At 39.9% G+C, this 25,273-nt stretch overlaps 1 pseudogene; it reads left to right on the plus strand.

Annotated features, from left to right (window-relative positions):
- Nucleotides 1-2,257, plus strand: part of LOC144376714 (DNA-directed RNA polymerases I, II, and III subunit RPABC4 pseudogene) — a 161,644-nt pseudogene extending 159,387 nt beyond the window's left edge.
- The last annotated feature ends 23,016 nt before the right edge of the window (nucleotides 2,258-25,273 follow it).

Raw genomic sequence — 25,273 nt, forward strand, 5'->3', positions numbered from 1 at the left:
GCCCTATTCACCCAGGTGGTTCTAGTACCCACCTCCTTCTTCCTTCTCCCCCCATTTCTTCCTCTTTCACATTATTTCATGATGAATCCACTGGAGAGGAGCTCTCAGCACTTCCAAGAATACTACTTGGTCAGAATGTTCCCAGAACTGGTACCTCCAGATATTTTACATTCTTCATCATCTTCAAAATGTCAAAATTTATCTGTGTTCTTCACCAGAATGAATAAGGGCTTATTTGCATCCATTCTGTGCCATGTTTCATTTCCTGGATGCTAAGCATGCCTTCTTTGTATGTCTGGGCCCCACAGACACCCTTGTATAAATAACCCCTGCCACCTCAGTCTCTGGACCGTGCCAGACAGGTCATAGGCACCCAGTTGTTCTCACCATCCCCCTTCCCACCTTCTTTCCAGCCTCCCCCATCCCAGCGCCTCCAACCAGTGCAAAACTACACATATAAATAAACACGCACCTGGCCAGTCCTCCAAACATGTATGAATCCCAGTATTAGCCACAGTTCGGGCTCATATTGCTGCACACTGAATCTAGAAGATGTATTTCAGAAGGTCTCACAGGATGTCCAATGAAACTGGGTTTTTGAGACGTATTTTCAATGGAGAGTCAGTGAACCCTGCTGTGCAGAAGTGCAGTCAAACAAGAGCAGGTTTATTTCTCAAGCAGAATTTTGACTTTTTATAAATTTTACAAAATAAAAGTATTATTTTATATAGACTTAAAAATTCAGATAAACAAAAAAGAAGGAGGAGGAGGAGGAAGAGGAGGAGGAGGAAATGAGGAGGTGGAAAATAAGAAGGGAAAGAGGAGGAGTAAGAGGAGGCAGGAGAAGAAGAAAATGGATGACTACCCAGATAAGATACTGGACAATTTGGTGGTTGTATCACTCCAGGATTTTTTTATGATATGCTCACCCAGTTTCTAATTTTTAGCAGTGCAGATTATTCCTCACTTTTTGCTATTTTAAACCACAAACATTCTTGCAAACATATCATTGAGAAGATCCATGATTATCACTTTTGAAAAGCAACCAAGAAGTTAACTCAGCACCCCATATCATCACACCCCATATCAATCATTTGGCAATCCAGGCTACCTTCACTTAAAAACAGCATTTCCAGATCTCGACGAAGGTCTCCATTTCCACCTCCACGATTCTACTCTAGCTGGGCTCATTCCTTCGTCCTGGTGAACTCGCTCCCAGCCCAAGACCCTACTGGTCTCTCACCTTTTCTGTGTCTCCCAAGTTAATCTCTCTTCAATCCATCACCCTAGACCCTGTTCCCCGGGACATCACCCACTTTTCCCCATAACTTCACAATTGGTTTCCTTGCTTCTACATTTGCTCCTTTTTTTCTTCCTTAACGGAATGAGAAAAAAAAAATTAATACATGAGCATTTGAATTATGTCAGTGCAATGAAGTACAATAAAGTACCTATTAAGAATACTTTAGTGCACACCTTATATAAGATCTTTAGTTCTTCCTTACAATAACAAAGTGGTACCTGAAACTAAGGTAAATGAGAAAACATTTTTAAAAGGAAAGTCGGATCATGCCAATCGCCTACTCCTAGGCCCCTCACTGTTGTTAACTTGAACATCTTGTAAGATATCATCCCTTCCTAGGTCTCTGGCTTCCTCTACCCAGGCCCTGGGCACACTCCGCCCTAGCCATGCTGGTCACCTCACTGTGCACTGAATGAGACAATTTTCTCCCAGCTCAGGATGTTTTCAGGGGCTTTTTCTCCTCCAGGACACTCTCCATCCAAATCTGCATGGGAGCCCTTCTTGACTTCATTCTAAAATGATTCTCCACCCATCACTCTCCCCCTCACTTATCAGTAAGCAGCCCACTTTGCTTTTCATCATGTTAGGAATGTAGGGTTTCCACTCTCTTCGCAAGAGAATTGGAGAAGCTCCACGAATTCTTCATTATTGCATCTCAAACTGCTAAAAAAATAAAATAAAATAACTTTACGCAGAAGAGAAAAAAATAATGACTGAGTTCTGTTTGGAAATGCAGTGAAAATTCTGTGTGCTGTATAAGTAGGAGTGGACATGCAGAAGGACATTCAACCCCCAAAGCAGCAGCCAGTGATATAAATCTATGAAGAATGTCACACAAAAAAAAATGAAATGAAATCCAGGGATCCAATCAGATGCAGAGAACTGTGCATATAGAATAATGTACAACAACAACAAAAAAGAACCAAAAGATTGATAGGTTTTGATGCTCAGTAAACATGGAAATTCAGAGGAGTATCTTCCTTTGCACTTGGATTTGACCCTTTAAGGTTTCTCAATATTGTATAGCTTTTCATTTAGCACACTTATCTTATGAACACAACTATATACATATGATTTTATTTTATTTTATTTTCCAAGCCAAGTTGTGTTTAGGCATCAATAATTAGTGTAAAGACTCTTTTGTTTAATTAAATGACTTGTTTAAAAAAATAATGATTAAGTATCTAATGGAAGACTGGATGTATTTTTTTATTAAAGTGTATGCATAACAGAACTCTTTAGATGCCTATTGCCAAATTGAACTTCAAAAAATTGTGTGTAATCTCTACTCTTATGAGCAGAAAATTGAAGGGTGTAATTTTAACGTGGCCTGCCTGAATTATTTTTGTTTATTAATGGCATGGCAAAATAATAATCTTAGAACAGCCATTGGTTAGATGTTTCATCTATTAATTATCTTTCCTAGAAAATAACCCCAAATAAGAATGATATAAAACTTTCTTTAGAAAAGCAGATCTTTCTGATCTCTTTATATATAGCTATGTATGTAAAGGAGATGATTAAAAACAAAACAAAAATAAATAAATAAATAAAGCTGAGAAAACATAAGCAGGACTTTGGTATATCATAAAAAGCTTGATCTCTATAATCATGATTTGAATTCAAATTCTGGACCGTCATTTACTCACGGAGCAATCAGGTACATTTTAATACCTCATCAGTATCCAGTACCCTCGTCTGTAATATGAATACAACCTTCATTTCCCTAGGTTGCAGTTAGGGTTAAATAAAACATCAGCCATAAAATGCATCTAGAACAGGGTCTGGTATACTCAAGAAATAAAAGCTACTTCCATCTGCATTCTTGTCCTCTTGTTGCCTACAGAGCCATACTCTGAAGCCTTGTGAGATAGGACCCAGTGGAACATAGAACTGTCCTTCAGTATGTGAGGGCTTATTTTTGTGGAGGAAGGGGATGCACTTAGCAGAGAACTAAAGTTGCCACTTAACAGACCCTGGCCAGTGATGGAATTTGGCTTCACCAGCTAGAACACTCAGCAAACAATGACAGTCCTCATGAAGGAATATGCATCTGACATAAGCAAGAAGGGGCAGAAAAGACAGTCGTGGGTAAATTTTAACTCTACATTATATCATTCCTGAACTATTAATGATCCCTGATTTTTATTATCATCACACACCTGTATTGAGTCATATTATACTTCTCAAAAGTGTCCACCTTTGTTATAGAAACTTGGCCTTGGGTGTCCACCGAAATCTGGAGTGTTTATGGACCTCAACATTCCTCCTCAGTACCTCAGTATTTGTCCAGGAGGGTGAAAAGTGTGAGTATTTTGTAAAATGTAATTTTTAACTACTGAGACTTTGGCTTAAAGTAAACCACAGTAAGAATAAAATCACTTTTGAGATCTGGTACTCATGAAGGAAACCCAATCCATTCCCCTTGACTTCTTTTAACATCATCCTTCTTTTAACATCACTATCTGAGCCAAACAATTGACTGAAGATTTAATAGAAGTTTAAAAAAAAATCTTCCCAGTACCTGCCCCATAAAGTGTATAGATTTGCATTTTCTCCAAAATGACTTGTATACATATATAGTCTGAATCCTGTACTTTGATATCACTAGGATTTACCTAGCCTTCTCAGCCAAAGTATGTCAAGTAAGGAAAAGAAATGGCTTCCACTCACATGAAAACCCTGCTTCCTGTGTGACCTTGAGAAAGCCACTGACTCTCAACCTCTGAGCATCACGGTTAAGAGTGCGGACTTTGCGTTACACTGATATGAGTCCAAACCTTGGCCTTTCCTCTGGAATTTTGGGTAATTGGTTAATTTCCTAAACCTTTTAGCATCTGAGGATCTTAAGTTCTAAAGTAGTTTCACACAGCAATTGGTTACTTCTATAGGGGAATTGTTCTATGCCTATGATGGTCCTATCTCCTGACCATTAATTGCAATGGCATATGTGTGCTGCTTAATCAAGTACCTAGTAACTTGTAAGTCCTCAGTAAATGTTCCATTATTATAATTATTAGATAAATATGCCCTAATTTAAGAAAAACTAATGTGGGCTAGTGTCTTGATTTGGCATCATTAGTCAAATATCTATGACACTGCTATCCTCCCAGTCACCCAAGCCAGAAATGTTTGTTGATTTAACAGTGGGTCATCTGGGCTCTTACCATGAGTGAGGCACATTCTAATTGTTGGGATGCTCTGACCCCAGGACAGATGTGTATATTCTCCCATGGTTCTTAGCACTTGTGAACCATCTTGGATTCCTTCTGTTAGGATACTTCTAAGCAGTCACAAGTGTCCAGATGCAGTTGCTTCTATTGCTGACAGAGCTCTCTGTCCCCTCATTCTACCGGACTCACACCAGCTCTGTTCTGGTGTCATCTTCTCATGCCTAGAGGGTCACTGCAGTCCCTTAGTCTTTCCCCAGATTCCAGCCTCCTGTTCCTCCAGCCACTCTTCACCACCAGTCACGCATCGTGTTTTGCTGAAACATAAGCCAGGTGCTGGCCAGGAAAAGACACAAGCTCTTTGGCATTTCTGATAAGGTGTTCTATGGTTTGACTCTGTTGACCTTCAGCCTGAATTTTGGCCCCTTTTCTGATAGGAACCAGCTCTGGTCACATGAAGGAACTCTAAATAACCTAGAATACATTGACTATTTGTATTTCATGTTTCCCTGCCACTGTATAGGCAGTTTCCTGGTCTCAGAAGGCCCTTGACTTTTGCCTTCTGGGAAAAGATACCCTTCAATATTTAATTCAAATGATATGAGTGTGAGTCCTTCTCAAAGAGTTGATTCCTTCATTTTTTGAGCAATCTCTGTATCTTGGATAGCTCTGAAGTAGAATGTGTGACTCATTTTAGTCCGCTTTTGTGTCAGGGTGACCAAAATACCTGAGAACAACAACTTAGAGGAGGAAAAGGTTGTTTTAGCTCATGGATTCAGAAGTCTCAGTCCTTAGATGACCAACTCTGACCTTGCTCTGACCTTGAGGTGAAGCAGAACCTACCAGGGGGAGGGCCCAGCAGAGGGAAGCTGTTTCCCTCAGGGCATCCAGGAGGCAGAGTGGAGAGAGGCTCAGGGTACACCCTTCCAGGAATACCCCTAGTGACCCACATTCTACAGCCACAACCCACCTACCTAGACATCTACCATCCTGTCATTTAAACTAGGAGTAACTGGTTAGGTCATAGCTCTCACAATGAAATCATTTCACCTCAGAACATTCCTGCATTAACTCAAGAGCTTTGGGGGGATACCTCATATCCAAAGCACAAACTACTCTTAGTTTCTTTTAATTATTTAATTGTTATCAACTCAAATGTTTTGCCTTTTCTGAGAAGACTTTGTTGACCACCATGTGAATTCTCAGCCTCATATTAGTTCTGTCCATATTTCCCGCCATTTACGAATATAGCTCACAGAATCTTATCAATAATCTTTTGCAAAATAACCACATACCCTTGTAAGTATATAATAATGATGTATTTTCTCATTTAATTTTTTTTAAGAAAAAACTGCATCTCATTATATAAAAACTATGTCAAATAAATACTGGTTTAAGAACAGGCTGACTATTCAAACCTTAAAATTCTCCACATTTTATCGACACATTAAATGAGATCAGGAAAGAATCACACCCTGGGACTATATCTTCAGGGTCCCCAAAGAGTTATCTTTATGGAATAATGACCTAACACTGCTCCTTAAGTGTTCATTCCACGCTGTCTGCTACTATGAAAAACATATGTCTGCAGAACATCTTTTGGACTCGTGATCAAAGTGCTACGGAGAACATTTTCCAATGTACTTCTCAGTGTTGTTTGTGACAAGTTTGTCTCAGAAATAAGATCCCAGACAACATTTGTACCTACCTACACTTTCTTCTACTAGATGCCCATGTGTCCAGGTGTTCAGGAAGCTCAGTGCTAATTCTGCACTCAATCCCTATAAATTAGCTGAACCAATATTTTTTTAAAATATGCTTTTGTCTTTCCATTACTAACCCCCCACTGTTTCTTTTACCATTCTTAATAGGGTAAAAGTTTTCTAGGAAGGATGTAAATAATGAACCACCTACTGATTAAAAGATTTGTGACATTGAGAACATGCAGTACGTGGAAGTAGAAGAAGTAAGCACTTGGGAGTCAACCAGTATTGCTCCCTTAGTTCTGGCCTCCTTCCTTGACTGTATACCGAGTCTCTTCTATGTCCATGTCACTGAATGTAACCCTACCTCACCTGATTGTGTGAAGTTTGAAACAGAACCTTGTTCTAAAAAAAAAAAAAAATTCTATGTGCCATATCCTGAAGCTTGATTCCCTTTCCTGCCCAAATCCATGGTGATCAATGAGACTATAACGGTCTGCCTCATGTTTGAGATATGTCCCTTGCTCATTTGGATGGCTGGAACTGAAACAACAGAAGAAGAAAGGGTGTTTGAGAGCCTCTTAGGAGGCTGCCAACTGAATTGTTTGGATTCAGATGGATCACACGCAACCCTTCAAATTGTTGTCAGCTCAGTATTCAAACACTTGGGTTTTTATCTAAACTAATTCCAAATTTTATAAAGTTGCTGAAAGTTTATTGTGGATAAATTCATACATACTTCAAAAAGACACAACTGAAATATATTTCAGTGAGACTGGGCAATATGGGGGTGGGACATGACTTACAGACATTTGTAGGTAGAATGATGATAAATATTTCTTTCCTGGAAACAGAATTTTAAGCTCTCTAGGAAGGACGTAAATAACGATCTAGTCTGGAGGTGAACCACAGGATCTAGTAGACAGCTGTTTTCTAGTGGAACATGTTAAGAAGAATCATAAGGTCACAATTTACACTCTTGCACAACATGAAGGAAATCACACTAGATTGGTGATGTCTGTCATGAACATAGAAGGAGTCAGTGGAGCACAGACAAGGCAAAGTTCATCCCTGGTCTGGTTTAGTGCAATCCTGTTCTAGTCACAGAGCAATAGTGCCTAGACCAATTCTGTATCCAAGTGCAAAGACTGATTTTCCCAACATCACGTTTCCTGACTGATCATTCTACTACCACTTCAAACCTGGCATCTTCCAGTGTAACAGAGAGGAGAGGAGCTTCCCTGCAACTTCTCTAAGAGTTTTATTCTTTGAAACAAAAGCAAAGTGATCACTGGGACAAGGTCTCCTCCCATTCCAGAGGAAATGGCCCAGATTGGGCTCCTAGACTTGGAGGTGGCCTCATCAGGACATCTCAACTCTTAGTCACACTCCACGGAGAAGGACTTGTGGATTCCTCAAAGATGTTCTCAAGTTAGAAGGCAAAGCCCAACCCTTCCTGCCTTTCTATAATTGGTGCTTGTTTGCAAAAAGAGTAAACCAGGCCCAGATTTTTATTCATCTGTGAGGATGTGGGTAGCTAATTTTTCCCCGAGCCTGCCAGGTTCCATGTTATATAAAGGAGAATTTCATCAAGAGGGGCCCTGCCTTAATTCAGGGAGGAACTAGCCAGTTCAAACATGCTTGTAACATATGGGAAGAGGCTGCAGTAAGTGGGAGTGGTTCTGGACCAGGAGCAGTGGAGAGAGGGTGGAGGAACAGGATATCCCCTCCATATCCTTCTCCCTCTGGCTGAGCACACCAAAACAAACCCTTCCTAGCACTTCAGAGCCACGACTGAAGAAGAAAGCTACCCATTCCTCCTACCTCTCCCTGTCTCACTCTTTTTTTTTTTTTTTCACTTAGTAGGATCTTAGCCAAATGGCTCTGAGCTTTCCCTGCACTAATTCAGAGCATATTTTAGGCTTCTAAGGAAACCCACCTCCTTACACACATGCATAAACAAAAATAAACATCTAATGTGAAAAATAGAGTGGAGAATTGACTCCAATCTCTAAGATCCAGTGTGTTTTCCAAGGAGGAAATAATGGTATAACCTGAGGCCGTGGAAACAAGTTCCAAAAGCTCAGATTTTAAAATAAAAATGGTGGAGCATGAGAAGACCACTGAGACTCGAGGTGACCCAGAAGGTCTGAACATGAATGACCTCTGAGTCTGATGCACACAAAAGGTTACAGGCTCTTGGGCAAGCTGTTGCTTTCTGGGCCAGAATTTCTCCTCTGCATTTTTCTCCTTCCCTGTAGCCTCCTTGCTCCCAAATAATAAAAGGAAGGGAGGAGAGGAAAGGATAGACAGGAGGGAAGAAAACAGTAAGAAAGGGGGGGAAAAAAGAGAGAGACTGAGAAAGAAAATATGGAGGGGAAGAGAAATAGTAGTAAAAGTATTAATCATGCCCTTCTCGTTATTCTATCAGACTATAAGACACAGTCTGTGGGAAACTCTTATCTATGTTCCCAATTCCTGGTACTGACATTTGCATATTATATCCGCTTAATTAACATTTGCTTGCTAGATACTAATTTTCAAAATAAGGCAATAATACCTGCTGTATTTTACTCTACAGTGTTTCTACGAGCATCTGATTGAGTGTTCAGTGTGAAACTGCTTTGTAAATAGAATAAAGGCCCTGATGACTGAGTCAAGGTCTCTGCAGACGGTTAGACCACAATGCTGGGCTCACCTACCTATTTGTATTATCTAGTAAATTGGGGGCTGAAGCATACACTTGGAAAAAGTAGCACCCATGTTTTAGTCAATTTTTTCACTGCTGTAACCAAAAGACCTACACGTACAATTTTATAGGAGGAAAAGTTTATTTGGGGGCTCACAGTTTCAGAGGTCCCATTCCATTGATGGCCCATTCCATTGTTCAGGACTCAAGGTGAGGGAGAACATCATGTTGGAAGAGTAAAGTGGGGTAAAGCATCTCATGTATCACACCAGAGAGAGAGAGAGAGAGAGAGAGAGAGAGAGAGAGAGAGAGAGAGAGAGAGAGAGAAAGAGCAAGCTCCATTCCAGAGACAATATATATCCCCAATAGATATCCCTCAATGACCCACCTCCTCCAACCATACTCTACCTGCCTGCAGTACCACTCAATAATCCATTCCAGGGGATTAACACACTGATCCAGTTAAGGCTCTGAAAACCCAATCATTTCACCTCTGAACTTTCTTCCATTGCCTCACACATAAGGTTTTGGGGGACACCTAATAACTAAACCATAACAACCCACAACTTAGATACAGTCATATGCAGAAATATCTCATAGAACTCAGTGTGGAAGGGAAGAACAGAAGAGAGCTGAACACTGGATTATAAGGAAGGAGTCGATTGTGGGTCTGGATGGGAAAGAATGTATCCTAAAAAATGGGGATCTTGTAATGATAAGAGGATCTGGGGAGGAAAAGGGTAGATGGAGTGAAGACAGATGTCTGTCTAAGCTCTGCCTCACTGGGGGACCCGAGAAAGCAGTCTTGCTGTGGGACTTCCCCAAATGAGGGAAGGCATCTCCACCTCTCTTTGCAGGAAAGTGCTGAGCGGTCATGTAGGATGGGGACATGAGTGCTGGGATCAATGAGTGAAGGACTGTACCTGGTCCAAAGGAGATACTCATGAGGACAACTTTTTGCCAACCTCACAGTGCAAAGGTTCACGATGACCCTCATCAAAAATCTCGGCTATTGCCAGGTGCTGAGGTGCACGTCTGAAATCCTAGCGGCTCAGGAGGCTAAGGAAGGAGGATTGCAAGTTCACAGCCAGCCTCAGCAAAATTGAGGGGCTAAGCAAATAAGGGAGACCCTGACTCTAAATAAAATACAGAAATAAGGCTGGGGATGTGGTTCAGTGGCTGAGTGCCCCTGAGTTCAATCCCCAGTACAAAACAAACAAGCAAGCAAACAAACAAAACAACAACAACAAAAACCCTCTGAGTGGTGGATACCAGTGGTTTGTTAATAGGCATGTAGGAAAGCCCTGGAGAAAGCCAAAAGATATCAGGATAAGAACATAGTGCACATTGAAGGGGTAGAAGAGACTGTGCTTTTTTCCAGTGTGCTTTGTTGAACTAGAAGCCATTTTAAATGTAACTATACCTTCTTTGCTGCCCTGAGACTTCTGAAAAATGGGAGCATTTTAGCTGTGGAAAGTAGTGTAATTCATGAACTGCACTGCTGAACTGGCTGTACTAAATTTCACCTGTGCAGAGTTTGCACACCTATCTGAGTACAGGAGCCATAACATTTTAGGACTCAACCAGGCCAGGTATTTTTCTACACAGTAAAGAAATATGGATCTTAAAATGAATAAAAATTATATGGAGCCTGAAGGAAGATTCCTTTCCTAGAAAGGTAATATATTCTTTACTAACGTTGTTCCTGTAGTATTTTTAAATTCCTAGGCAGCTTTTCCCTAGATCAAGAAATGTAGGGAACCATGAATTTAGCTGTCTTGGTTCCCACACCCATGGATTTGCAGAGTACACATATTCTCAACAGAAAAATAAGAGCAAGTTTTCTCTTTCCCATCTAACCCCACCAAAACAAGAATGATCCCAGGAACTAGATAGATCTCATAAGAAAGAATGCTCTTCTAGATGTTTCTAGATGAAACCCAGCTAAATAGGAGAGAATAGGCATCAGGTATCTCTTACTGATCAAGAGCCCAAACTCTGGAGATTATTCTTGGGTTTCCTGGGCTCACAGAAATGTGACCTTAAACAAGCCATGAATTGCTTTAAGCAGCAGACATTAATCTCTAACTGAAGTTAACCCTGACTACCTCAAGAAGATAGCAATAAAGACATGAGAAATAAAATACAAAATAATTAGGCCAACAACTAGCAACAAGTTCTTAACAAATTGTTAACAATACTATCGTGGTGACTGCTGCTGCCAGAACTCTGAACAGCAAGCAATTCTTAACCAGGTGACAATCCTACTTGTTGAAGGATACCTATATCCAACTCACCATTTTTTTTCTTTTTTATACTGATGAGACATAAACAGGGTTGTAAACATTACTGAGGGTTTTTTTTTGGTTTTATAATCACTGGAGTTCAAAATTCTTGAGATGAAAAGACAACAAACTATCTGAGACAGAGCACAGTAATTGCAACCTATAATATTAAGAACTGTTTTGGCCAAAGGAGGAAATCATTGCACTTGATGGTTCATGGCAGTCGTCACAGAACAGGAAGTTTTTTATAGACCTGGAAGAAAGCACAGAATTTGGGTAGACAATAACCAAGATATAAATGTAAAATGAAGGATGTTTTGGTCGGAGGAAGAAGAAATTGCAAAGAGACAAAGATTGGTTTATGTTGACAGAAGAACTGAGAAATGAGACTGAAATTGTAGGCTAGGTGCACAGGCCAGAAGTTTTAGTGTCATTTTAATTCTATAAGCAAAGGAGAAGCATTGCATGCTATCCCTGAGCCGTCTGAACCTTCTCTGAAGACAGAATGTTCAGATATCTCAAGATCATAATAATATCAAGATATTCAAATATATTGATTATGCTGTCTCAAGATATTAGGTACAATGACTAGGAAAGCATTCAAAAATTGTTTGAGAAAATGATATTGAGGAAACGATAGGAACTGGATATATGTATGGATAGATGGACAAAAGAACAAGAGTTTTTTCTCCCAGCTATTTTATACTTACCTTCTTGCTCATTCTTTCAATTGGCACAGTAAATATTAAAGAAACTGATGGGTCAGAAACTGTGTTTCACACTACCTTGCCTTGAATTTGCAGAGACTTCTCCTTGTTTTTCCATAGAAAGACTAGGAAGGGCTCTCTCACTCACCTGGGGAGATAAGTGATTTTCTATCTACCATACTCTCCTTATTGGAAGTCAGGGGTTTTATTGCTTCGTCATTTTTTTTTTCTGCTAAGTCATTGACTTATTTTGATAAGAAAGAGGACAGTTCTTTAAAAAAAAAACCTGGACCCCTAAAGCCAGTCTTTATGTTTCCCCAAGTGCTGCAATTGAAGCTCCCCTGCTTGGCTATTAATACTCTAATGGAACAGTGTGCCCTCTTACCGAGGGGAAGTCAGACATTGTGCTGAGCTGATTAGAAGTGATGGCATGGAGCTTCTTCCTGAGGACGGAAGTCTTGCAACCTCAAATACCAAGGACTATAAATCTCAGCAATATATAATGGTAATTGGTTTGAAAGGCCTAATCGACACAGAGAACGGAAGCCAAGTGCAGGATGCTCAGGACTGGAAGGCCCGGGCCTCCGCCTTCTTCCAGAAGGAGATGTGTCATTTTCTTCCTCAGTGCTGGGAACAGCAATAAAGGATTTCAGAGGTTGAGCCTCACTGAATAAATGTGGAAGCAGAAATCCCTGAAGGAAAGCCACTGGGCTCTAAAGTTGAAGCCCACCTCCAGCAAGTTAATTGGGGAGCTGGTAAACACTTAGACTCCTAGTTATCTTCTTATATGCATGGAAACAGAATCTCTGAAATTGTGCCAAAGTACCAGTCAAATTATCATCCACAAGTCCACAGGTGAGATATATATATATATATATATATATATATTTTTTTTTCCCCCAGAGTGATGTTGGAGGCCTACGGCTGCCAATGTGAACCCTCTGCTATACCATGAGTTCTTCCTCAGGCCCCTGCTCTATGTTATAATGAAAACACTCAGGCCTTGGATTTAGCCAGCTCATGTTCAAACTGCAGGTTGACCACTTAATTAAGGAGTGGGCTATAGGAAAGCTCTGCTATTTTTCCCCCTTTAAATCTCTTTCTCTTCATTTGTAAAACAAAGAAAACATTGCCTACCACTCTAGATTCCCACAAGGAACAGAGAGTAAATGAAAATGCCAGGATGGGGTTGAGATCCACTAAGAGATTCAAGTACAAAACTTGCAACATGTAATAACTCCCCGGAAGTGTGGGGCTCTAGTTTCGTTTTTATCTCCCTCAATTTGAAACTAACATAGTAAAATCTTCTTGAATACAGAGAGGTATTCGGGTTGAGATGCAGAGAATTGGACAGACTGGGTCTTAATTAACAGTTCCATTTCGTATTAGGCAAGACACTTAGCATTCCTGTGACTCAAATTTTTCATCTGACAGATGAAATGAGCACAAACCCCCCTGTTTCTCGTAGTTACTAGAAAGGTATGTCTTTAATGTCCTTGACACCTGTGGATCATAGTACATGGAGCCAATTGTATTGCACAGCTCTCTTGATGTGGAACTACCACAGCCTCGCACCCTGTTTAGCGACACTGCTATTCTTCAACATCGGACAACTGAAGCTTTCTCAATCCGTGGAAGCTGATCCTCAGGTTCCCAATCTATCCCTTTCCAAGCATATAGTATAAATCCCCAACCACCCATCCTAGCAATGAAACTAAGGGGTCACTACTATCACTTAATACCTATTTAACTTCCAAGGGATGCTTATCCCCTCTAGGCCTCACTTTCTGCCTTTGTGTAATGACCATAATGATCATATCTATTTAGTTAAAGTAGTGTTCAATGTTGGAATGGGTACATCCTTGGATTCTAGTGGCATCCTTACCATAGTAATTTTTAAATAATTTTTTAAATATACTTTTTAGTTGTAGTTGGACACAATTATCTCTATTTTATTTATTTTTATGTGGTGCTCAGGATCAAACCCAGGACCTCGCATGCTAGGCGAGCACTCTACCACTGAGCCACAACCCCAGATCACCATAGTAAATATTTTAAGGTATTTTTTTACTCATGTCCTTGTCAAATATTGTCAAATACTTGAATATCTATTGGCTATGTTTGGAAGATGTTTCTCTGTGAAGTTTTTCAGGGACTCAAGCTGCCTCCGTCATGTTGTGTCAATGTTCGACACACCATCTCAATGGTTACTTTAGAAAGGGAACGGAGATCTTGGTGATGTAATGAAGGAGACTCAAATGCCCCTCCCCAGAGGTGATGCATGTCACTTCTGTACATTTCATTAAAGAGAATCACTCATGTACCCCACCTGGATGCCAACGGGTCTGGAAAATAGGCCTTGAGGAGGCAACCACCTTCCAAAAATAGCTTCTCATCATGGAGGGCAGACACAAGTCTCTGTCTCAGCCAGACTGTCACTACCTTATAAGGGGGATGTGGTGGTTCAGTTAAGAACATCAGACATCAGGTGCTCAGCTCAGATTCTGGAACATGGCACATAATCTGTTAACTATTAGCTGAAGTTGTCATTCTTAGAACTACAAAGTTAACTTCAATTTTGGTAAACACTCATGGAATCCTTTGAATGCTAATGAAGTATTTAGACATGGCATTGACAAGCATGATGATAATCTATCTTGATATTCGTCTGATTTTCACTAGCTCAACGTATTTATTGGGTGCGCCAGACCCTCTCTATGCCCATTAAATGGAATGTTGGAAGAGAAGCATGAACATGCAAACAATATATAAATGGTTGTTTAGAGTACAACTGTGATAAACTAACTAAAAGAGAAGCACATAGTACTAAGAAGTGCATATCTATAGGATGATGTGAATTCAAGAAAGTCTTCTCTAAGTGCACCGTACTAAGAAGTGCATATCTGAGGATGATGTGAATTCAAGAAAGTCTTCTCTAAGCCTCGAAGAGTAGAAATTGGCCAAGTCAAGGCATGGGGAAGAAACTTCAGACACAAGGAATGATTATGAGCCTCCTCTTTTCACTGACTCAGTCTTAGTGATCATTCAGCTTGGACAGCAGATCAGATGGAATGTTCCAAAGAACCATCGCTTAAAAATATAATAAATAAAAACATCGTGGTAAATATGTGTACAAGGAACATTTTCAACTTACAAGGACCACATAACATCCAAACACTTCAGCAGTCCCAAGAAACTTACAAATGTTATGTGTTTATCCAATTCCAACATTTTTTTTTCTCTTCTTTGGAATTTTTAACCAGTGCTTCTCTATGTAACTTTTCTCAGCCTGATTCGGACCACTGAGTGTGTTTGAAATAGAAACATTTCTGATTTATGCTGCCCCTGGATGAATATACAGTCCTCACCAGTTTACCCACAGTCCTGAAAACATAAAGTATATGCATGCAGATTCTTGAGCACATGCACATGTGTACACACAAAGTTGGAGAGTAGAAGAGAGAATTAAGCAGACCTAAGGAATTCAGGCCATTTCCTCATTGTGTGATCTAAACTCCTTAGCATGGCATTCAAGGCCCTTCATAACCTGGAGTCTACCAAAATCTGACAGCTGAGTTCCCTCCACCGTTGTCCCAGTGTGTGTCCTCTGTTACAGTCTAGCACAAGCACCTGTTCATCTGTGGCATTTCCCCCATGCATTCATTTTTATTTATTTATTTATTTTGTGCATGAGATGTTCAACGTGAGCACAGGCCTCTATCCTCACAGTACTGCATTTAACTCTTTCTCATTCTTAGAGGGGATCTCAGCCTCTTTCAAGAGCCTTTTCTGATTTTGTGTTTGCCTCCTATGTGTGCACCATGTAGTGTTAGGCACCCATTCCCCGTGCTTACCCTACTCATCCCAGTTTTTCTATTTCTGATGCTATATGTGGCTTCCACTTTCCGTAATTAATACAAATACCACAGCATGGGCGTGTTGTGTATCCCAGCATCTACTACAGGGTCAATGCATAAAGAGCGTGTAATACACAGTTGGTAATCAAATGATTTTTCTATTCCTATGTCCAATCTGAGCCCCAATTTTTCCACTTGTTGAAATTGAAATAATATTTTCCCTGCTAACTCTACTCATCCTTCTACTAAATGTGAAAATCCATGAACAGCGCTTAGCAGGGAGTTTCTTACACAGTACATATGAGTGAGAGTTGAAAAACATTTCAGTGCCTACAATGCCCTGGATCATGAACATAAAAATACCTTGTAATGATAAACACTCTCCAAGTAGGAACATGCACTTAATAATATCTATGTGATTGTTACAGTATTAAGACATGAATGCATTCATATTTAATTATAATAATGATAACAATATGAATGATCCTGTTCATGTTCTTGAAGAGTAATAGGAAATGTAAGTAATGTAGAGTTTGCAAACATAGGAGTTCTGAGCGAGACGATAGTACTCTATGCATAACTAGTTATGAATTCCAGGGTCAGTGAATTTAATACATTTTATATCATTGCAAATGTTTGCTCTACTCGCAGGGAAGATTAAAAATAAAAAATTCCTGTGTTTGGCTCAGGAGCTTCCTTCTCTCCTGGCAGTGTGCATCAGACTAAATGTCACAAGAATATTTCAGCATATGTGGGTAAATATTTATACTCATTTTAATCAGATATTCCAAATTCCTTGTTGTTTTTCAGTGGAGGCCTAAACCTGGTGGTAAAAGTCATGAACAGAACTTTTTCATTCTCACTAAGCAAAAAAGAGATTTTCAAGGATTCTTGACTCCAGGGTGCTCTATTTTTTCTCCTTCCAATCTCTTTGGGTTGAAACGTTGAAAGAAGAACTGGCCCTCTGCCATGGAACTCTCTACCAAGCCACTTCGAGTTATTGCTCCATGGTCCCTGAGATCCAGTAGAAGATTCAGCTGTGAGGTCAGGAAGGGAAAAGAAAGGTCTAAAAGAAAGAAATTTAGATGCTAAAATATGAATAATATCTCCTGGAAAATGCAGAATGCATAATGTTGCAAAGAGTGGGCAAGTCCTTGGACTAGGTTTCTCATCTTAAGAAGAGAAATAATGGCTAAGACAAATCTTATTTAGGGGAGATGAGGAAAGCAAAAGAGCCAGCCACGGGAGAACACTGCTAGGTTGTGGAGTTTTGATAACTATACAAAGCCTGAGTGGCAGACATTTTTTTGTGATAAAGTACATAGAAATGCTTTGTATATTATATGTATGTCTCTGTGTATTTATATGTATGTGTGTGTGTGCACACACCCACAAAAAGTCTTCTGGTAATTTCCCTTGCATTCTAAAATCCACCAATAAGAAAGGCTCTCCTTTGTGGAAAAGGCATAAAGACCTCTGGTACTAGAGTAATGGAAGAAATTAGGCAAAGATTCTGCCTCATTCACTAGAATAGGTGAAGTAGCATTGGAGACATAGAGTTAGCCTCATCTTGAGGCAAGACAGCCCAGTTTCATGCCCTTTTGTGACTTAGTTCTTGGCTGCAGAGTTTCCCAAGAGGGTTGAAGATGAAGACTGCCCGCCAGCCTGTCTAAGTGGAGATTCTCTGGTTGTGAGCACTGTAAGATTAAGTAGTAGGAGAGCATAGAGGAAAGAGAGATCATCAGCTGGAGGACTCATGGAAATCCGAGAACTGGCATAGCAACTGACCTTTCAAGGATGGGGCATGTGAGCATATATCAGTTGAGGAGAGGCTATTCCAGAGGAATGGTTTAAGTAAAGGTAAGGAGAAAAAAAGTATTTGTCATGAATTTTGCTATGTTACTGTCAGGAAGTTAAAATTTGCACTAGTACCAGATATAAATAGGAAAGCTATCTGAGATGAGCCTTGATAAATAGTCAGTATGTGGAGAATCTCTAACTTAGGGAAAAGCAGTATGGGCAGCCACAAGTGGACTCAAGAGTAAAAATTCTCAATCAGAACCTCCAGTGGGTGAGTAAAGTGGCAATTCATACTTCATATGTAGACACAGGAGAAAGTCTAGAGACAAAGTAAAGGAATTCATAATCCTGGATGACATGCAAGTGACCTATAGTGACAAAGGTAAAGCACGACACTTTAACACAAAGCAAATCCTCAGATAAACTATGGGTTTAAGTTAGTAATAATGTATCAGTGTTTAGCCAGGTATGCTGGTGCGGGCCTATAAATCCAACAGCTCAGGAGGCTGAGACAGGAGCATTGCAAGTTCAAAGCCAGCCTCAGCAAAAGTGAAGTGCTAAGCAACTCAGTGAGACTCTGTTACTAAATAAAATACAAAAAAAAAAAAAATAGGGTTGGAGATGTGACTCACTGGTGGAGTACCAGTGAGTTTTGAACTCACGGAGTTCAATACTGGTTTCAAAAATTTAAAAAAATAAAATAAAATAAAAATAATGTATCAGTATTTTTATCAATAGCAACAGATGTATTACATAATTGCAAGATGATAATAATAAAGGAGAAGGAGGCATATAAGAACTTTATGTGCTTTCTGCCTCAGCTTCCTGTACACCTAAAACTTACAGGAGAGTCTAATGATGATGGAAAACAGCTCACATGATGATCAAGAAGCAGAGAGAGACTCCACTCACTAAATACAAAAGATATACCCCAAAGGCACCCTCCCAATGTGACACCTCTTCTAGCCTCACCCTACCGGGCTTCACTTACCCTCAGTTAATTCCATCAGAGGATTAATTCACTGATTGGGTTAAAGCTCTCACAACCCAATCATTTCACCTCTAAACCTTCTTGCATTGCTTGCCCAAACCATAAATCTAACCCATCAGCTTTACCTGCCTTACTCCTACTTATTCTTCAGAATCTCAGTTTATACAGGGAGCATATTCCTTCATCCTTCCAATGTTCTGGACCCCTTCTATATGATTTCATACATGCTGAGTTTATTCTTGATTTCACTATTATACTGATGTTTGATTACTGCTTTCATGTGTATTAAAAATATGTTATTTTACTAAGCCACTGAGTTTACCATGTTTCTTATAGCAACTCACACTGCTTACGCTAACTAATACACATGTGCAAAAAAGAACCATCTTGTGAATCAGAATAGTGTTGTCTCATTCACCCATAATTTCTATTATTTAAAAGAACCTGATTCACTAGAGGTAGAGATAAAAATTAACTGATTTACATATTATCATTAAAATTATTTTTAAGAGACATGGGATCATGCTTAAGAATTCTGGCTTGAAAATCCAATGGTCCTTGGTTTTAACTGGAGGCATGGAGTGGGGAAGATATTGAGTCCTTGGTATTAACTCTTCCTTTCATTTTTGCTTTATGATATTGGCCCTGTCATTCTATATCTTTGAATTCTTTCTTCTGCTCTGTAAATTGGGAATATAAATGATTCCTGTGACATGGGGTTATTATGACAAGTAAATATGATGTTGTAAGTTCTTCACTTGGGTTCCCTAGAAACAGAGCGTGATTCAAGGACTAAGAACTACTGCTTAGCCTGGCAGGTGAAATCCCAGAGTAGCAAGAATGTGGGAAAGAAAAGTGAGGTACAGAAAAATGGACAGAAGTGTAAAGTGATGGACTGCTGTGGTGTCCACTGAACCCTAAAGGGACAGTCACACCATTAGAGGTGGAGCTACCTGGTTGTATGGGTTGTCTCTAGACAGAGTGTCTAAAGAATGCACCCCTCAGAACAGTCCATGTGACTGAGCAAGGAAAGGGGATTTATTTTTCTGCTTTTTGTTTTCCACATTGAACGTCCCTCTTTCTGGATTAGCATACCTGTTCCTTTCTACAGTTTCCCACAAAACCCAAATCTCCTTCCCCTGCCACCCCTCATGTGATGCATTTCCCCAAGTCTGGAAATGACAAGAAAAAAACTAAAATTTAGAGCAGGTTGTCACTCATTCTGTCATATATATTATGCCATATATAATATTCATTATGGGAACTGGCTTGTGTGACTATGGGGGCCTGGAATCCCCACCTCTGCCACCTGCAAACTGGAGAATCAGAGAAGTCAGCAGTACAACTCAGTCTGAGGTCAAGTGCCTGAGAACAAGGGGATCCAATGGTGCAACTCCCAGACTAAGTCCGAATGGTGGAGAACCATAGGGTGATTAGGGTTCCAGGTAGTGAAAGTCCTGAAATCCCAAACACAAAGAAACAGGGGCTGTGATGTTCAAAGCAAGAGAAATTAAATCTTCCAGTTGAGGAAGGAATAATGTTGTTCTTTTTCCACTCTTGTCTTCTTTAGGATGTTCATTGGATCACTGGTACCCATCCACATTGGTGACCATGGTCTTTACTTAGAGACACACCTGAAGTCATGTTTTGCCAGCTATCCATGCATCCCTCAACCAAATCCAGCTGACACAAAAAAACAATCATCACAGCCAGACAGGCATGTTTGCAAGCCACTTTATGAGGAAGGGCTCTAAGGGCTGAGGTGGAACCAGTAGATGAGGTCCTAGAGAAAGTGGCACTGAAAGAATCCAATATGGCTCAGACAGTGTGTCCAGCAGAGCATGCCAAGAAATGAGCACGGTATCTATCACAGAAAGCACCTCATAAAAATGAGTTATTATTTCCTTCCATTATGAAGAACTTTGTTTAAAATTATTCTCTCTATGCTGGAGAAGATAAGGTGGAATGAAGAAAGGAGAATGGTACCCCTGGCAAGCCATGTAAGAGAAGATAAATTAATTTTATTATGAATTGGATTATTATAAGTACTGCATGAGGAATAAGCTATACATACATTACTGACATGCTACAGGGTATGGTATACAGAAAGAACAGAAGAGACAGCTTATTTGAAAACACAGACAAGTTTTATTTGAAATGTTTGTTGCGTGAATGGAAAAATGAATTTCAAAAGTTCATCTTTGGTGAGTCTAAAATTTTAGAATATTACAGTTGGCAGAGATCTCCAAGATTGGCTATTCCAAATTCCTCTTCAGGTAGAGGAAATATGGAGGCTTAGGGAGATAAAATAAATATTCTGAGGTTCAACATTTGGTTGAAGGCCAGGCATTCACAGATTATTCATTTCTTAATGATTTACTCTCAGTCCCTGTTAATAATAGTTTGATAAAAAGGAAATCTGATCATGATAACAGTAGGAGTTACTACTTCTCTAGTACTCCAAGTGTGTCAACTACTTTATACATGCATGAAATATTTACTATTCCCATTTTACACCCAGAGGAACTGTGGTTTCAAATGACCAAGTGCCCTGCCCATTTATTAAAAGGTAGAGTCAGAAACCAAACACAAATCTTGCTGTATCTGATGTTCTTTACTTTTGTCACTGAGCTACAAAATCTATGGTGCTCAGTGACAAATATCCCCTTGTGTCAAACTTGCAATATTCATGTGAAGGGAGGAGGTGAAAGACCTAGAACATACAATTGCAAACAGGGACACAGAGGGAAAGTAAGAGGACTAAGCCCCAAACCAGCAGAAAATGTAAAACCAAGGTTCCCCTCTCCTTCCATCTGCTGAATTTGCCTTTTTTTTTTTTTAACAAGAAAAAGTCCCTCCTGGGAAAGGCTCACTCAACTCCAGATACTTTTCCAAGACATTCTTGGAGCTGAGACCAGCATATCCAATTTGGCAGTGTGAAGTGTGATTTTAATTAGGCCATTTCCCTCTGGAGGCTGGGGGCTCTGCTGGCTGAACTTCATAAAGGAGTCTGTGGGTGGGCAGTGCACAAGGAGCCCAGAGGTGAGGAGCATTCAGGACAACCCTCCCAGAGGGGACTGGCTGTCGTTTTGCAAAATTTCCCCTATTCCTTCCTCTTCTCAAAGTAATTGGAAATTGCTGCACCCAGAGAGAGAGATGTGACCTCCCTTGGAAAGGGCCTTAGAGCTTTTGGATCACAGCCAGCTAATATCCAGGGCATTTGTTTTCCAGCCAGCCACAAGACCCCTGTATGGATCAGTCACTCAGTTCAGACAGGTGTCCACCTTTCTTGCTCCATGGAATCCCTTTTAAGCCAAGAGAGATTGCTTTTGCCACTACCCAAGTGAAAAGTTCATGTTCTTCCTGTCTGAGAAATCATGTGGTCCCAACCTTCTCTCCCTCTGCATGTCTTGTGATTTAGGGTTTTGACTTCTACACTGGAGAACTGGGCAGAGATATATTATGACTGCTGACAATGTCCCTTCCAGGCTGGGGAAATCTAAGGTTGTGCAGCTGGGTTTGTGTGTGGGCCAGCTTACTCAGGAGGGGCTGATCAAAAGCTTCCCACAGGATAGAAACCAAGTAGCTCTCAGAGAAACTGAGATTTGAATGAGAACCCAGGAGGCACCTCCTGCAAGCCTCCCCTAGTCCATCATCCACCCTTCCAAACTGCACATTCACCTTTTATCTTGTGAGAAGATGAGGAAATTTCCAAAATGGAAATCCAATCATATCAAGTTTCTGCTTTAAAACACTCCAAGGGGTCCCCAGTATGCCCGCATTAAACACCTTACCGTTGCACCAAGGGGTCTGCTTGCCATGAACCCCACAGAGCTCTCCAAAACTTTGTTTCCTGTACCTCCATCCTTACCCTCTCTGGTTCCCAAACTCTATCGTGCTCTTCACACTTTCTTGCATGCCATTCCAACAAACTATAATACTCTCTGAGACTTCACCTATCTGTCTCTCTTTCTGTTCCTCCTCAATCCATGTGCTCTACTTACCTGGTTAAATTATGCTCATTGCTCATATTTCAGATGAGATGTTACCATCTCAAAAGAGCTTTCCCTAAGTACTCCTTCCTTGCTTGTTGATGAACCTAGGAGACCCAACCTAGTGACCGGTTTTGACATCTATTTCAGTACTTATACTATAAGTAAGTCTCTGCTAAATTTGCTCTCCCCCCATGAAACTCTAAACTCCACAAAACTAAAGGCCAGGTTTGAGTTTTGTTTATCATTATATTCTTAGTTTGGTGTCAGGCATATTGTAGGCATGCAATAAATATTTGTTGAATTAACAAATGAGACCCCAGAGGGCATCCTGTTAAAATTTTAATGATCTTTGCCATTTCCTGGGAATTAAATACTTCTCTTGAAAACATGCAGAATCTGGAGAACTGGTGCAGCTTTTTGCTATTAATTTTCAAGTAGACAGTGAGGACTGTTCAACTAAACACTGAGTTTTTGGTACATTTTTGGTAAACACTGAGCTTTGGTAATATTTTTAAATATTGACATAAAGTATGGAAAGAACAAGTGTGGGTATATTGTTTTAGGTCTGTAGTTCTATTTATGTAGTTGCTCAAAGAATACAAATAACACATTAACTTGATTGGATTCATTTGTGTTCATGATATACAACTCAGGGCTTAGGACATAGGACTATTGGTAAAAATGAACTCAGACTCATCCAGAAGGTCATGGGACTTAGCCAAAAGGAAGGTAGCTGCCCTTTTGTGTTTATCCATGTGGTAAGGTACTGAGCTGAGCTTAGACGACTATTCAGCAAGGTTAAGAGGCAGAAGACAGTCAAAGAAAGAGTCTGCCTAGATGAGGACTTATTTCCAGTTGAAACAAGGAGATAAGAACTTTGAAATAGAAATTAATCAAAAATATTTGTCATGCATGTTTCCTTTCCATTCTTTAAAGTATTTTATGCTTTGTGGAACACCAACAGACTCCACCGGATTCCAGCTCAAAGTTGGCACATGGCCAGGTCTAATAGATACACATGATAGGTAGACTCATAGATAGGTAGGTAGGAGGTAGGTTGACAGATGATAGGAGATAAGAAACAATTTATTAAGGAAATGGATTCAATCCATCATGAAGAATGAGGACTTCCATGATTGACCAACATCAAGCTGGATAATCAGGGAATTTGGTAACATGCTCAGTTCAAGTCGGAAGGCTTTAGAACCAAAGGTTCTAAATGATGGTGTAGCTCTCTGTCCAACGTTCAAGGGTCAAGAACAGAGGGGGCCACTCGTGAGAGTTCTAAACCCAAAAGCTAGACAAGAAGGGTTGGAAAAGAGGGGCTCATGGGCTCAAAGTCAGCAATAAGTCACCTTTTGCTTTTGTTCCCTCTGGACCCTCCGTGGAGGGTGCCTGCTCACAGGGAAGGAAGGTCCTCCTCTCTCAGTCCACTGACTCAGATGCCACTTTCTTCCAGAAACATCTTCATAAGCATGCCTTTGAAAGCACAATCATTCTAATTATATGCGGTACCCTTGGGTTTCCTTTTCATTAGAAAAGGGGTGAGCTAAGTCCCTATTGAAGCATAAAGAAGAAGTAATGCTTTACCTGGGGGTCCCTTAAGGAAGTCCAGTTGATAATCAAAATCAGTGATCACAGCTATCATGCTCAAAGGATCACCATAACCCAGGTGATCCCTCACTTTGCTCCTTGGCTGATACTTTTTATCACAGCTTTTCAACATAGCTTTTCATCAGAGAGGAGTAAAATTGGTAGAAATTTTCCTATTCTTTAGTATCTTAGGTACTTCTCATGATCCTCAACTAGTCAGAAATTAACAATAGTTTCTAATAAATATAGTAGGCATCAAAGTACAGTTATCTCTCAGTATCTATGGAAGATTCGTTCCAGGATATTCCATGGATACTAAAATCCATGGATTCTCATGTCCCTAATATAAAATGGCATAGTGTTTGCATGTAACCTATGTATATCTTCTCATAAAACTAAAATCATCTCTAGATTATTTAGAGTACCTAGTACAATTCAAATGCTATATAAATAGCTGCATTACTATATTTTTAAAGAAATAATGGTAAGATGAAAGTTTACTTGTTCTATTTAGAGATGCAATTTGTTGGTGAATATTTTTGATCTGCAGTTAAATCCATAGATATGTAACTCCAGGTACAGAAGTCCAACTATAATTAAATGAATGGCTTGAAGTTCTCTGAAAATAAATTATGTTTCTTCAGAAGACAGAAATTTTCCCCACTACAGACAATGTTCATGGAAGTGTCAATGGTGAGAATAATTTCTGGCACACTCAACATCATCATTGGCAAAGGCCCTGAATCAAGTGGCAGGCCAGAGGGAGGGAAAGAAGCCAAAAGAAGAAAAGGACATAAGAAGGCACACAAGGACATACTGTGAAGAGATGTGTGAGCACAGAAAGGCTCTAGACTGTTCTGCCAAGAATGGGAATTATTTTGACATTTTAAACAAGAGCGATTTTTGAGCACTTAAATAATGAAACTTGTGTTTACAATTTATACATGCATAAGAAATGGTTGGTAACAAATATCTTTTCATCTTGCAAGATTTTGATCCATATCTTAAATTGATTTCCTTCTCCACTTTTTATCCTGTTTTATTAGAGGTATCAATCTAAATTCTATGTTGAGTTGTCTTGTATTACAGTCCTCTTTGAGTGATATTTTTATTATATCAGTTTTTGTGAAAAATGAGTGGTGTGGCAGAAAAGTTCTGCTACAAGGAGAATTCACCAACT

This window comes from Ictidomys tridecemlineatus, chromosome 4 (assembly GCF_052094955.1).
Source record: "Ictidomys tridecemlineatus isolate mIctTri1 chromosome 4, mIctTri1.hap1, whole genome shotgun sequence".
In the NCBI taxonomy this organism is placed as follows: Eukaryota; Metazoa; Chordata; class Mammalia; order Rodentia; family Sciuridae; genus Ictidomys; species Ictidomys tridecemlineatus.